The 15,327-nt window shown below is 41.2% G+C and overlaps 1 long non-coding RNA gene across 1 annotated transcript in view; it reads left to right on the top strand.

The window, feature by feature from the left end:
• LOC114013843 (uncharacterized) overlaps positions 1-15,327 on the top strand; it is a 76,255-nt gene that overhangs the window by 16,937 nt on the left and 43,991 nt on the right. Inside the window, exons 6-7 of the long non-coding RNA XR_008746045.1 lie at positions 5,975-6,076; positions 9,388-9,435. This is a non-coding gene — a long non-coding RNA (uncharacterized LOC114013843). The remainder of the gene's footprint in view (positions 1-5,974; positions 6,077-9,387; positions 9,436-15,327) is intronic.

Below are 15,327 nucleotides of genomic sequence, written 5' to 3'. Positions count from 1 at the left end.
CATTATAATAATGAAGCTGAATCACCTGGGGGGGTGGGAGGATTCTTTTCTTCAAAGCTAACTATTGATCAAAACAATTTGTCAAGATCTCTCAGTCCTAGCCCATGTAGACACCATCTCTGGGGTTAACAGACTGCTTTGTGGCTCACTTTGCCATTTGTAGTTGGAGCTTTCAGGAATGCAGGAGAATTAAATTCTAACCCATATGACGATACAAATAAGGCAGTCCTACTAAGAAGTAACATGCAAAAGAGAGGGCTGAAAGAGGAAAGCATGCAACTCAGTAACGATGTGCATTCCATCAGATTATTTCCCTTTCTTTCTGTTTAATACTCAAGAACAATAACCATGACGTATGTGTCATATTTCTTCTTTGATAATAATGTTTCATAGTTTCATTTAACTGTAATACGGCTGCTCTGTTTAATGCTCAGAGGTTTTGTGACAAGGGTAGAAATCAGTCCATTCTAAGTAATTTCTCTATAAACAGAGAAAACAAGATATTTAGCTGCCAGGTGGACAGAATGTGTTCTAAACACTTGAAATTTAAGAGACTGCACAACATACTGTATTTAGCCAAAAGGAAGGAAAGGGCTTTCTCCAAGTAGTTTAACTTTAAATTAGGAGTTATACCAAATTCAAGGTTGTCTTTAGTTTTGTCACATCGCTTTCATGTTACTAGGGTATATAAAGAGCCTTTTCATATATTATGACACACTTGTGCAATATTAAACTCCCACATCACCCCACAACATATTGCTCGCTCTTTGACACTAAAAAGTCAATGTGTTTTCTGTAGGGAATCTTAATATGTAGCATACTATGTACAGAAAGAACGAATGCACCGGGAGTTATCGAAACTTTGACTAGTTGATAAAAAGATAGTGTTTTGAAATTTGCTATCATTAATTGGTCATTAGTCATTTCAGTCCTGGGGTTTTTTGATAGCTTATTGTCCTCAGACCAGCAGTTTCCCCCCATCTGTTATTTCTTACCTTTTCCCAGAGTACTTGTTACTCGGAAACAGCAGCCTCCTCTAAGCGGTATGCCATTGCTTTTGCTGGTGCTGCGTAGGACACAGAAATGCTCAGTATGCGTAAGAATAGAGATTTCCCATTTTTAACCTCCACTGCTCTCTCTGAGTTCTTCTATCCTCTGCCTTGTAACTGTCTAGCCTAAGTCACTGAAATTCATTGTAGGAAATCATACAATGGCATGTAGCAGCAGAAATGTACCGGGCATTTCCAGTCCTCTCTGTTTCCCTGGTTATTTATCTGTGTGTACTACATGATCCCTGAAAAGAGCTGAATATAAGATGTTTATGGACAGAGTTTCCAGTATCAGGCCAGTGAACTCCATCTAGTGAGCAGTTCAGGTGAATTGTCTGTAATCAGGGTCCGAAGCAGGGTTAGCTCGCAGATGCAAACAGTGGCCCACAGAAGCAGAGACTGGTGAGGGTGACTTTGCAGCTGCTCAGACCCAGGGCCGGGCCAGGCCCATTCACAGGGAGATGAGAAGGTCCAAGCTTCCCAGAGATGGAAGGCGTGTGAAGTGACTTTTAGCTGTGTGAAAGCTTCAGAGTTTCCTATCATCAGCATGTCTAGCTACCCTTGATCTATGACTTGCAGTTCTTGTTACTATTCAAGGGGATTCACAACCCGCTCGAGACTGATCAGCACAGAGAAAGACCAATGACTGACTGCGGGGCCATGTCCTAGCGCGGGGCAGAAAGCAGCGGCAGCCCTTTGAATTGCCACTGCAATAATGTCCAAACTGGGGAAAATGCTGACAAGCCAAAAACTTTTGTCAGTATGGTTGGATCAAGGTTTATGTGCATTAAAATGAAAGATGAAAGATGTTCAACAGCTTATGATATTCTCTGCAGAGTTGAAAATGTGACAGAAAAAAATAGTAGGTTTTTGTAACAAAACATTATCAAGGACATGATGTTCAAACTACACATTGTTGCTAATTTTGCCCTTTCTGTGTGACTTCAGAAGCTACTTGTACAGTACTTTGTCAAATATTAGCAAACAGTAGCATCCAGAAATATCTGAAATATAGATTAAAATCATATATACTGAATTTTAATTAATATAGGTAAAGCTTTGTGGTTTTTTTATGGGAACAAAGTTAGGACTTTACCACTATGGAAGGGAGTTAAAGACTGCAGAGGACATCACAATTAAGAATGCAAGTACTGATATGTGACCATTAGGCTTCATGCATGTATTTAATAAACAAATGAAGCTTAAACTCAGGAAAATACATTGCCCCAGAAACAATTTAGTTTGTGAGAGTGCAACTACACATAGTAATGCTAGTGCATAAATCCTATGTAATGAAGATACTAAGTAGTGAACTTGCAAGACATGGACAAGTAAGAACAGTGGGTTTGATGCCACCTGAGAAAGGATGATAAAATCTCTGCAAAATCTTGGATATAGAATACTATGACATTTCTTCTCACTTCCCAGATACCTAAATTACTGGCAACATATTGTCATTTGCTTTTTTTTTTTTTTTTTTCTACTACAGGATTCCTTCTGAAGTGACTTGCACTGAATTTACCTAAGTGCATTGATTTTGGTGCAGTTTCTTGTTTTTTAAACGAATGCAGTGTGGCTTAGGTGGAGGGATGGAGTTGAGTTCCTGCTGATATTACACTTTCTTGCAAACCCTTCCATGTATTTATACCAGTGGAGACTGTGATTTCTTATATTTACATTACATACAGCGTGTACATAAAATGGCATGCTTTACTTGTTTCATTCATGGGTGACTGAAATCAATTGTAATGTACTCTCGTACACATATCCATAGAAGCTTAGATCTAAGAATCTGAAAAACACAGTTGTCTTCTGGCACTCCAGAGGAGCAAGGAGATCCATTTAAACTTTGGCAAGGAGGAAGGGCTAAGTCTTTGCACTGAAAATATGAAAAAGTGATTTGAAATTTTGATGCTAGTGCAATTTTGTAATACCCTAAACCACAAGTTCTCAGAGACCTTTTTCATTGCCAGCCATCCCAATCAGTAGTAACTATATTCAGCAACTTTTAATAAAATCCTGTATGTTCAACTTTGGCTGAAATGGGAAGTTTAGCTTAAAATGGTGGGTTTTTGCTAATTCATACATTTCTGAGAAGCAGAGTGAATGTATGAAACTGGTGACCTTCTCAAGGCTGCCTAGGGCACATAAATGGCCACTGTGTGACTGCTGAGGGAAGGTAGTGTAACTTGAGGTTTCAAAAGTACTAGAAATATTTCATCTGATCATTTAAGAAAACTACGTCTTCACCTGAGAAGGGGAAGAGCTGTTTTCCTGTGGTCATTCACACTGTGATTTCTGGTTGTTTGGGGGTTTCACTTTCCCCCTCCCCACCCTGGTAGTTGCTGAAAACCTGCTCACATCTAATAGGAAGCTGTGCTTTTATAGCACTAGTTTCCACCTATTCTTTTTCCCTTCAAAAGCAAAATATAGATTTCATGGTCATGTTGATCCATACTACTCTCTTTAGATGAGCACTGCTACTGTGAGGAGGCAACTTTACTCTCCATAAACACTGGGCAGGAGCAGAAGACTGCCTGTGCCGTGCAAATAGCAATTCAAGAGGTAGTGCTGGATATCCATATAGTTGCTGTCTAGCAGCATTTGTTAGGATCTGAGCTTTTATCAAGGACTCTATTATACTTCCCATCTCCTCTTCAAGTAAAAGATATTGACCATTCAAATTTTGATGAGTCTTTAATCTGTGATTGCACCTCCTTTAATGCTTTGCTTAAAAATACATCACTGATCTTTCTGATTTATATGGAGCGTTCTTCTATTGTGTATATGATACAGTTTTAAGATTGTCTGTGTTAAAACAGATCAAAAATTGAGTTGTAAAGGTTTTGTGGCGTTGTGTGGTCCATCCTTCTGCCCCAAGGCATAAGCGTGTGTGCCTAAACCACACCTGGTGGGTATCTTATTGAAGTGCTCTTTAAAGCTTCTGTTATGCTGAAAATCTTCAGAGGGATGTGGCATGCAAAAGAAGTGCACCGCAAAGGTAGGATCCTGTGGCAAATGCAGGGAAACCAAGAGAATGAGAAAACACATAGCAGAGAGCCAGGTCTTAGACGTGGGCAAAAAGGAACATGCTGTTCAGAATCTCTTGGTGCCGTTCATGATTTGTTGACTGCCCTCTGGCCTCTGATTGAGCAGCAGGTTTGCTTCCTGTCTTATGTGTAGGCTACTCTTAGTCCCTCCCTGTCTTTTTTTTTTTTTCCTTTGCATACCTCTGCCAGCACATGGCTGATTGTGACAGGTGTCTGCTCTGGAAGGTGTGCTATGGCCGGTTATCCCCATGCCATTTGCTGACTGACTACGTCAGCAGCTGACTATCCAGATTTTGCACTCGGTGTTTTGCAGTTTCAGCCACTTTTCCAGTTTTCCAAGATTATTTTGCAGTTTGCTGTTCCCTTCCAAAATGTTTCATTCCTCCTGTTTAGCACTGTTTGAGATTTTGTCAGCAGAGCTTTCATTTGATAGCTGCATCACAAGTGAAAGTGCTTGAATGCAGGATGACCTACCCATATTCCTGTCTTTCAATTACACAAGTTCCCCTGTGAGCCACATTCATGAGTCCACCTTTCCAACAGGTTGTGCTCCCTCATGCTGGTAGATTCCTTGTTTGCTTATATTAATTTCACATGGCAGCATGTCAAAAGCCTTCCTGAAGTCAAGACAATGTGACAGCTGCTGCTTCTCCTCTATCATCTAGACTTGTTATCCTGTCACAAAAGGAAGAATAATTTGTCATAATTTGTCCATAACAAAATGTGTGGGCTTCTTCCTCCTCCAATTTCCATTCTCTCTGAGCATTTCTTCTAGTGGCTTTTCAAGCATGGGGGACTACCTGTCTGGACTGTAGTGCCCTCACTCTTTCTGCCCCTGTCTTGAGGACAGTTACTGTGCCTGTTTTGTACCAGTTTGGACCCTAGCACCAGTCAGAGTTCCTGAAAGCGAAGGAAACCAGAAGCCCAGACTTAGTAAACCAAAGGTCTGGTAGCCCAGAATGCAACCCACCTGCCGTCTGCTGGCCAGAAGCACATGGGGAGCGTGAGAGCAGAGCCAAGGGCACAGGGACCCTTCCCCACTGATACCCTTGTGTCCTGCAGACATCTCTGACAGCTTGTCTCTTTCAGGCAGCAAAAAGCTCAGCAAGCTGTCACAGTCATTCACATCAGATCTTAAACAGGGGTCCTGCTTTGCTCACAGTTGGTCCTATTTGTTCACTATTTGTTCTCTACACTTCTGCTAATGAGAATTTACTTTTTATTTTTGATGACATGATCTGTTCTCTGTCATAAACAAAGTTAAACTTTTATCACTGAGGCTCCAAGTGATTTTCAGCTGTGGTGTCTTGATAAGTGAAATGCTGTATATTATTTTTAAAATATTAATGTATCTAAAAATTATGGTAATGACTCCTTTTGTGTCTGGTGGTAAATGCAGTATGTCCCTTGTACAATACTTCCAGAAGCATAGAAAGTACAGCTATTTCATTATACGAATAGCTAGTTTAGCCCTAAGTGAGTGTGTATTTGGTTCATGAATGCTGACCTGCCGTATATCTGTGCTGCACTTTCAGAAGAAATGAAACCTTTCTATGTAAATATTTGGACGTTTGGGGCCTGGGATTTTTAATAAGGTGTGGTGTAGAGGACTGAAGGCAGCGGGATGATTAGCATTGATAACATGCAGCTGTGGCCTTGCCTGGAAGGCAGTGGGTTGATGGACATGGATGATGTGCAGCTGTAGCTCGTTCCTGCTAAGTAGTTAAATAGCCCTGAGGAGCGTGGGAGAAGTGGTTGGATGGAGGAGGAGCAGTGTGGTCTGGCCTCTGGAGGAAGGAGAAACAGCACGGACAGTAGAATCTGCCAGTAAGAGCTTTGTTGCAGTCTACTAGTTTGTCTGTGGTGCAACAATAGGTGCCCTGTGTGAGGCCAACTGAGTTGGACTCTGACTACAACTGGTGCCTGATGTAGCTGAGAAGTGGAAGAGCCTGTGACCCATGACAAGCACTGTGAGAGGTGAGCTGTTGCCAACTAATAGATACGGGTGTATTGCAATACTTGTTGTCCATCTGAACTCAAATAGCAACTGTATAGGACACTGCATGATAGGCTGGCTAGTCCAATCCTATAAACCATTGCTAGTAAATGCTTATGTTTCACTTACCCTCACGTCTTCCATCACTTGTTTTACCTTAGATTCTTGGTATGGGCTGCTGCTACTGTGTTGTAGATTATTCAGTTAGAAAAAATTTAAACACAGCAAAAGCAAAAACTGATGTCTGACACTGAAATATATGCTTCACTTATAAACCTATACCAAACACAGGATCAGAAAAAATAGCAGGCAATACTAATTTAGTGATCTCAAAAGTTTTTTCCAGCCTAAATGGTTCTATTCTATTCTAAGTCCAACCATTAACTTACCACTACCAAATCTACCACTAAAGCATGTCCCTAAGCGCCACATCTACACATCTTTTAAATACCTCCAGGGATGGTGACTCAATCAATTCCTTGGGCAGCCAATCCTTGATAACCCTTTCAGTCAAGAATTTTTTCCTAATATCCAGTCTAAACCTCCCCTGCTGCAACATGAGGCCATTTCCTTTCATACTGTCACATCTTACTTGGAAGAAGAGGCTGACTCGCACCTGCCTACATTCTCCTGTTGGGTAGTTGTAGAGAGCAATAAGCCCCAACTGAGCTTCCTTTTCTCCAGCCTAAGCAACCCCAGTTCCCTCAGCCACTTCTCACAACACTGGGGCTCCAGACCTTTCACCAGCTCCGTTGCCCATCTCTGGACATGCTCCAGCCCCTCAGTGTCTGTCTTGTAGCGAGGAGGCCAACACCGAACACAATATTCCAGGTGTGGCCTCACCAGTGCCCAGTACAGAGGGACAATCATTGCCCTAGTCCGGCTGGCCACGCTATTTTGGATACAAGCCTGGATGCTGTTGGCCCTCTTGGCCACCTGGGCACACTGCTGGCTCATTGTGTTCAGCCATGCATCAACCGGCACCCCCAGGTCCTTTTCCTCCAGGCAGCTTTCCAGCCACTCTTTCCCCCAGCCTGTAGCATTGTGTGGGGTTGTTGTGACCCAAGCGCAGGACCTGGCACTGAGCCTTGTTGAACCTCATGCAGTTGGCCTTGGCTAATGGATCCAGCCTGCCCAGACCCCTCTGCAGAGCCTTCCTGCCCTCAAGCAGATCAACACTCCTCCCCAGCTCGGTGTCACCTGCAAACTTACTGGGGGTGCACTCCATCCCCTTGTCCAGACCACTCGTAAAGATATTAAACAGGACTGAGCCCTGGGGAACACCACTTCTGATCGGCCACCAGCTGGATGTGGCTCCATTCACCACAGCTCTTTAGACCCAACCATCCAGCCAGCTTTAACCCAGCAAAGAATACACCCGTCCAATGCACGAGTAGCCAGTTTCTCCAGGAGAATGCTGCGGGGAACGGTGTCAAAGGCTTTACTAAGATCCAGGTAGACAACATCCACGGCCTTTCCCTTATCCACTAGGCAGGTCACCTTGTCATAGGAGATCAGGTTAGTGAAGTAGGACCTGCCTTTCATAAACCCCTGCTGGCTGGGCCTGATCACCCCAGATGTCCTGCATGGGCCACGTGATGGTGCTCAAGATGATCTGCGCCGTAACCTTCCACGGCACCAAGGTCAGGCTGACCGGCCTGTAGTTCCTCTTTCCGGCCCTTCCTGTAGATGGGCGTCACGTTTGCTAATGGCCCGACTTCTGGGACCTCCCCGGTTAGCCAGGACTGCTGGCAAATGATTGAAGGTGCCTTGGTGAGTTCTAATTGGGCTCTGGCTCTTCTAATTTTCTTCCTAGGACACCCTTATAGTCATCCTGAGTTGCCGGCCCCTTCTTCCAAAGGTCACTAACTCTCCTTTTTTCCCTGAGTTCCAGCCAAAGCTCTCTGTTCGGCCAGGGTGCTGCTCTTCACGGCTGGCTTGTCCTTTGGCACATGGGGACCGCCTGCTCCTGCGCCTTTAAGATTTCCTTCCGGAAGAGCGCCCAGCCTTCCTGGACTCCTTCGCCCTTCACAGCTGCTTCCCGAGGGACTCTGTCAGCCAGGCTCCTAAACAGGCCACAATCTGCCCCATGGAAGTCCAAGGTAGCAGTTCCGCTACCTCCCCTCCTTACTTCTCTGAGAATCAATAACTCTGTCTATCATTTCGTGATCGCTATGCCCAAGGCGCCCCCCAGCCACCACATCACCCACAAGTCCTTCTCTGTTCTTCTTCTGTGGTCCACCCTCCCTAGCTGGCTCCCTGACCAGCTGTGTCAGAAGTTAGCTCCCACACGCTGCAGGAACCTCCCAGGCCGTTTCCTCTCCACTTCTGTGGTGCAGTTGTTTTGCCAGCAGAAATCCGTTAAGTTCCAGTCTCCCATGAGAACAAGGGCTAGCAATTGTGACACTTCTCCCAGCTGCTTCTAGAATATTTCACCTGCCTCTTCATTTTGGTTGGGTGGTCTATAACTGACTCCCACCACGCTATCGGCCCTGTTGGCCTTCCCCCCGATTGGTACCCATAAGCACTCAACCCCGTCATCACCGTCATTCAGCTCTAGACGATCAAACCCTCCCTGACACACAGGGCTCCCCCACCGCCTCTCCTTCCTTGCCTCTGCCCTCCGAGGGGCTTATAGCCATCCATTGCGGCACTCCAGTTGTGCAAGTCATCCCACCGTGTTTCCGTGATGGCAACTACATCACAGTTTCCCCGCTGCACGGTGCCTTCCAGCCCCTCCCGCTTGCTGCCCGTGCCGCGTGCATTGGTGTGGGGGCACTTCAGCTGGGCGAGCGATCCCGCCTCCTTTCTGGGGGAGAAGCCCTGCTGCTTGCGCGACCGTTCTCAGGCACTTCCATGGTCTCTAACACGTCACTAACCCCTGCCTCTTTGCTGCCATATGGGTCTCCATCCCCTACCTCGGCTGAGAGAGCAGACCCAAGGACCTTTGTAGCACACCATCCCTCAAACATTGGCGTGCAGCCCCCAGGCTTATTTTATGTTTTTATATACTTATCTGTGTGTGTACTTGATGATGTTAAGTGGTAACTACTGCAACTTCAGTAGATTATTTTTTAATTAAGCTTTCAATCAATTTCTGTAACTTTTTATTCTTCCAGCAGTTAAGCTCTCTTATATGTTTTATAGCATTGTAATAACTCTTAACTTACTTTTCAAACCATGATTTAGATGTTCAGAGTGGAAAGTATGCCACAAAATATTTGAAAAGTACTGAAAAACCCCAATTTAGTTACTTTGCTGCATTCTTTCGCGATTTAATATGTTTTCCTAGCAAACTGCTGATCTTTAGAGATTAAGACTGATTTGAACCACATGTCAGGTAAGGAAACATCAGCTGGTATGAAATGGTATAGCCTGCTCTTTTCCTGCTATATTAATAATGTTTACCAGTATAGAGGTTTTTGAAATTTTCACTTCTAGGGAAGCTACATTTCTACTCCGTATAAAATATTTTATGACCTCCTTCTCTGTTCTTATAATGACTTACGGTATCACACCAAATAAACAATAGGATGCTAGTTAGCATATATGGAATAGATATTTATAGGAAAGGGTCAGTTTTCTAAGATAATTTTTTACTTGGCAAAAGTTCACTTTTGTGTTAATGTCATGTAGAAAGATGAAAGTACTTTTCAAGTGTGAATGTTAAGATTAGAGATGATGATCAAACCATTAACATGGACTTCTTGAGGAGGATTTATGGAAGATCTTCACATCTAGGAATCACAAGGACAGGAGAAAGTGCTGACTTTAAAGAACAGACAATGACATATAGTAGATTAGCAAGGGGAGTTAGCAGATATGCAGATGATATCTTTGAAGTTTTAAAAAGATTTGTGTTTCAGAAGCCACAACCAACTTAATTGGTTTTCTAGAACCTTTGACTCTTTCAGTGTGGGGCACTGTGAAATAATAGACCATTCTACAAAAATATATGAGCATTATTGTAAAAGTGAGAGAGGTCAAAAGGACATGTTGGAAGAAAATGGAAACAGTTTATTTCCAAGTTGAAAAAGGGGTAAACATTGAAAGAACCTCAGTGATTTAATGTTTCAGGATAGTTCACTAAAGTTTGTAGGGTTTTAGACACAGTCCAGTAAATGTATCTTAACTTCTCTTAGTCCAGTGAACAGATAAACTAGATTTTCAGGGGGGATGTTGGTTAGGATATTTAGCCATTTAGTAGCTGCTTTTTTCCCATCTTTTTTTTTTTTTTTTTTTCTTTCCCCCCTCACCCACCTTAGAAGATAAGAAGATGGAGAAACTCCAATTTCTAAACATTTTGCGCAAAAAATTAGTTTCCAATTGCTATGGAAGACCTGCATCAGAAATGATGTTCTTTTGCAATTTGTGAGCAAATCTTGACTTTAAGATTACTTCCTTTTATGTATTTGAAATTAGTACTGCAAGTTCAAGTGTTAGCTTTGTTTCATGTGGAACTGAAAAGTACTCTATAAAAGCTAGGAATTACTATTCATTTACCTTATGCTATTTATAGTAAGTAATATGCGAAACTATGTGGTAACATGTCTCCTCTTTCTTTATGTGAGCTGAGCTCTATAAGCTTCCTAACCCTGACTAAATAAGTCTTACAACTTGGTTTTCCCTTGCATGTCTGTAAATTAAACCATTGTTGAATGAGGGATATTAATGAATACTAAACCAAAAAGGTGCATAGTTGAAGAATTCACTTGTTTTTTCAGCTTACGTCCATACACCATGGATTTTTTTCCTGCAGTCAAGAGACATTTATTCTGCAGAATTTAAGCTTTTCCCGCCCCCCCCCCCCCCCCAAGGCTTCATAGCCTAAAGGGTCATGAGAAAAACTTTCCATAAATTAACTAGATGAAACTGATGGGATATTGTTCAGGAAGTAGTGTTTTGAACAATAAAGAGCTGTGTGAAGTATACTTTTTTATCACTGATTTTTCAAGGCAATCAACAGTATAAAGAAAATGTAAATATTAACCATTGTACTAGTGACTCTAGCAGACAGAACTGGCTAATGTGTCTATCTGTTGAAACACACTAGGGAAAACTTTCTGACCGGGGAACACATAGTCCCTTCTTCATTTCCTCTTGGCTCTTCCCACCATGCTTAAAAACCTGGGACTCTACATACACGAGGGGTGGAAACAGAAGCTGTAAAAGGCAGTTGCCACCTAGTGACCCTTTGGAAGTGCTCGATTTCTTGGCATACTGTTGTCTTCATTACCAAGGCAATCATTGCCAATAATACTGGGTCCTGTTGTGATTTGAAAAGCAGGACCACTCGGTGCCTGTGAATATGTGATATAATGCTTATCATCCAGTGTAGCCATAAATTTGCCAAAAGGTGTCCTGTCTGCCAGAAAGCTAGCTGGACAGAATTGCAGCAATTGCTGTAGCTAAAAACTGTGTGTGCATCTGTTTTCTGGACTGTACAGAAGTCAACCCCTTACAGATGACTAAAGCAGTCCACAGCAGAAGAGAAACAGGTTTGATTTCTTCCGGTAAAACCATATCTTGTTTCTGTCAATTGTATGATTATGCTGGTAGTTTGAGGCAAAGATGAGAAGTACTTGTTTTATAGTCTGTTGAAACAAGTAGTGAGTTTTTTCCCTGCTGGTTTTGAGAAGCATCAAGATCACAAAACGTAGTTGTCTGAATTACAAGTTCTGCTTTTCCTGCCGATTTTTTTTTTTTTGAAGATTACTTTAGGCCATACTTTACACTAGCATGAATGTGGAGGTTTTTTTATTATTTTCATCAACAACTTGTGTGTTACGTAAGTCTGAAGATGTGGTAACAACTTTGATGTTAACCCATGTAAAGAGCTTCTGTACACAGAGATTCAGAAATCTGAGGGAAAGCAATTAGAGCGATGTGCATAAATGAAGAGTTTTAACACCTGCTTTCTGTTGCCTTCATTTGGAAATAAAGTAACTAGCTCGGATTGCTTCAATAGCCACCTAAAAGTAAAGGTATACCTTTCACTTCCAAGGGATTATGGGTAAGAAATGTATATGCCAGCCAAAGATTTTCATCTTTTGATAGAATTTCATTTGGGAACTGCTGAAATAATCTAATTCTTATCTTGCAAGATGCAGTCTTTTTCCGCATTCAATATGATCAGTTTTGTTGATGTTTTAAGAGTTTCATTTTGTCCACATAACTGGATATGGTTTTGAGCTTACCGGCTCCGCCAACTACTATGAATCAAGGATTACATAAAGAGATTTTTATTTGAAAGAACTCAATGTCTTCAATCTTGGCCAAAGAGTAGATGCTGAAAAATTTTCTTTGGGTCATAGTGGTTACTGTGAAGAAGATAATCTTAGCTATGAAACAACTACAATTTTTGAGCCAAGGGATATGAAATAAACCTTGGGTTTATTTAAAAGCATCTTTTCCTACAGATCGTCATTGTCTTTGTTTCTTTTGCTGTCTCCTCCAGATGTTTTTTGTTTTCTCGTTTTCCACTAAATATATTTGGGTTGAAGATACGTTTTGATAATTTGTTTGATACGCTTCAGTTTGTTTGGATGGACCAATTATAGATGAAATATATGTTTATCTAGAAATGCTTATTTGTAGAGGCAGAGGAAATTGTGTAATGTTTCATCTGTATATGTAATAGTTTGCCTGTTGTTTATAATACTGCTTTATATTCCAGCTTAGAAGTCTGAATCTTCAGATCTGACCACTCGAAATTCTTTTTCTTGATTAATGTTTAACCTTTCTGACATGTAAAAATACTTGTAAACTGGAGTTCTTTGCACGGTCTTCTAAGAAAATCAGTCTGGTACAATTGCAGGCAAGTGCTTATTATTATTTTCTTCCTTCCTGCTTGTAATAACTCTTTTACTCTTGCATCATATTTTCTCATCTAGTATTTGATATTTAAGCAGAATCTTTCTATAAAATTCTGGTCTTAAGTTTTTAATCAGCACTTCACATTTTTGCTCTCAGATGTCTTGTGAAACCCAGAAGTTATGGCATATGTTGCCTCCATAATCCGAATTCAGCAATGTTGTTTGTTCTGTGGCATACCTCATATTCCTTTCAGGCCTGTGTGTTTGTCCATTTGCAGCCTCTAGGAAAACAACATTAACTTATTTTTATATGCTAAGCACTTTGAGATTATATCTGTCTGTCTTTTCTGAAAGGCAGGTCTTTTTACTTGGTTCTTCATGTTAACAAGATAAAATTGTTGTGCTAAGAGTGTGTTATAAAGTGCGTATAAAAATAACAATGTTGCAGAAACCAGCCAGAGGCAAGATCTGTCACAAGTCTGCTTAATTACAGTCTTATTAACCAATTATCTCTGCATTATGGAAAAGCCTATAAAATCAAAATGCTACTTTCTAGAGCCTCTGTTCCTAACTAAAGTAATAGTATCAGTTATTAAGAATTAGACTCAGGACAAGCAGGACTTCTTGTTACATGCCTAAACCCAAACTTACAAATGTGGTTTTCATGCTCAAAAAATGGTGACACATTCTTCAGCAACAGAATGAAACATAAACCCCGCCCAGTGAGAAAAAAAGGGCATGTTATATCTAATACTAATTCAACTGTAAATATCTTCTAGTGAGGCTATCTCAGGCCAGCAAGAATACTAGGTTCCTTGCAGTCACATCCAAGCTCTTCTTGAGCACAAAATCTTAAACCACCATCAGGCTCTTCTGTAATTCACTCATTTTATCACCTTTTATGTTGTTCGCTATGGTCTCCTCCTCATTGAGAACTCTCATCCTTCCTGTCCTGTCCTTGAAAGCTCACTTCAGGCGCTGAAGTGGTGACAGATTGCCACACAAAGGACAGTCTCCTAGATCTGAGCCAGCACTGTTCCGTCTGCTATTTAGCAGGGGTTTGTGGGAAAGCAGCCAGCCCAAATACTCCTATTAAAAGTGGAAATAATTTCATTTATCCATAAAACTACATTAGCCTGATGTAGCAGAACCCTTCTTGTTCACCTGTGTGGAGTTTAGTGGTGACTCTCTAAGGTGGCTTGTTTTTAGCCACAGGGCATAGCTGTGTGCAGTCGCTGGCCTTCCCCCAGCTTTGATCATTGCCTGATCAAACAATGTTACCTTGTTGAGCTCTATGCAGAGTTTTCAAGTGGCAGAATTTCTCAAAATGCACATTTTATAGCTAATCTGTGATAATTATCACCTAATTTAATATAAAACTGAAGGGTTAGAGGGCAAAAGGTTTAATTACTGCTAGGTGGCTGGAGAATTGTATCATCGTCAGATAAAGTGCTGCATAATTTGTTTGTAGAGTTTTACCTTGTAATACCTCTAACGGTGTGATGTCCCTAACTAGTTTTCCATGTGTATTTGCAAATTTCACTGTTAATAACAATCCTAATATGGTATTCATTAGTCTGTTAATTACATAGTCATTTACAAACTCTTGCTTCCAATTAGCTTTAATGACAACATCAGAGTCATTTTTCTGTGCTGCCATTTTTGTGCAACACTTTCCTGTTTAAACTGCCTGCTGTTCTATCTTAATTAAATTTAGTAACAGTGGTGGTAGTTTATAGGGGACTTTTTTAACCTTATTTAATGTCAGACCATTTATACTCGTTTGAAGTAGGTACTGAAAACGTTTGCATTAATCCAATTATTTTGAAAAGGAGCAAACTTCAGTTCTTTCAGATTATTTTAATTAAGGTAAAATCTTCATGAAAGGTCAAACTCCCTACCTGTGCAAATACCTAGAACCATCGGTGGTTTTTCTAAGTACGCTAAAGACACAGTGAAAAATCTACAATTTGATTTTTTCAAGAGGAAACCATAATTTTTTGTCATTTTCTTTTTTTTTAATAGCAGGAGGAAAGGGTGAAAAGGCTGTCAGCACCATTAGTGACTCAATAATGCCGTTCAGACAGAACTTCAGGTAGGGAACAGTTGCGGTATTTTTTAACTTGGGAAAGCTCTACAGGACCTGAATAATACACTTAGCATTATGCAGCACCCTTGAAGTTGCACAGTGAGACTAGACTCATGGCTCTTATTAAAAATAATTATCTTTTTAACCCACACAAATGTAAAGCCCTTCAGAGAATCTCTCCATGAGTTTATAGAAAATCATAGAAAAGTAAGATTGGAAGAGATGCTAGAGGTCACCTAGTCCATCCTCTTGGTCAAGGAGGCTGTCTAAACCAATACCATTTCTGAAGAAAAGTTTGTTAGACCTTACACTAAGGATTTCGCTGCTG

The sequence above is a fragment of the Falco peregrinus genome, chromosome 2, assembly GCF_023634155.1.
Source record: "Falco peregrinus isolate bFalPer1 chromosome 2, bFalPer1.pri, whole genome shotgun sequence".
Lineage (NCBI taxonomy): Eukaryota > Metazoa > Chordata > Aves > Falconiformes > Falconidae > Falco > Falco peregrinus.
The sequence above is the reverse complement of the archived record's forward strand: the minus strand, read 5'-3'. Positions and strand labels throughout refer to the sequence as shown.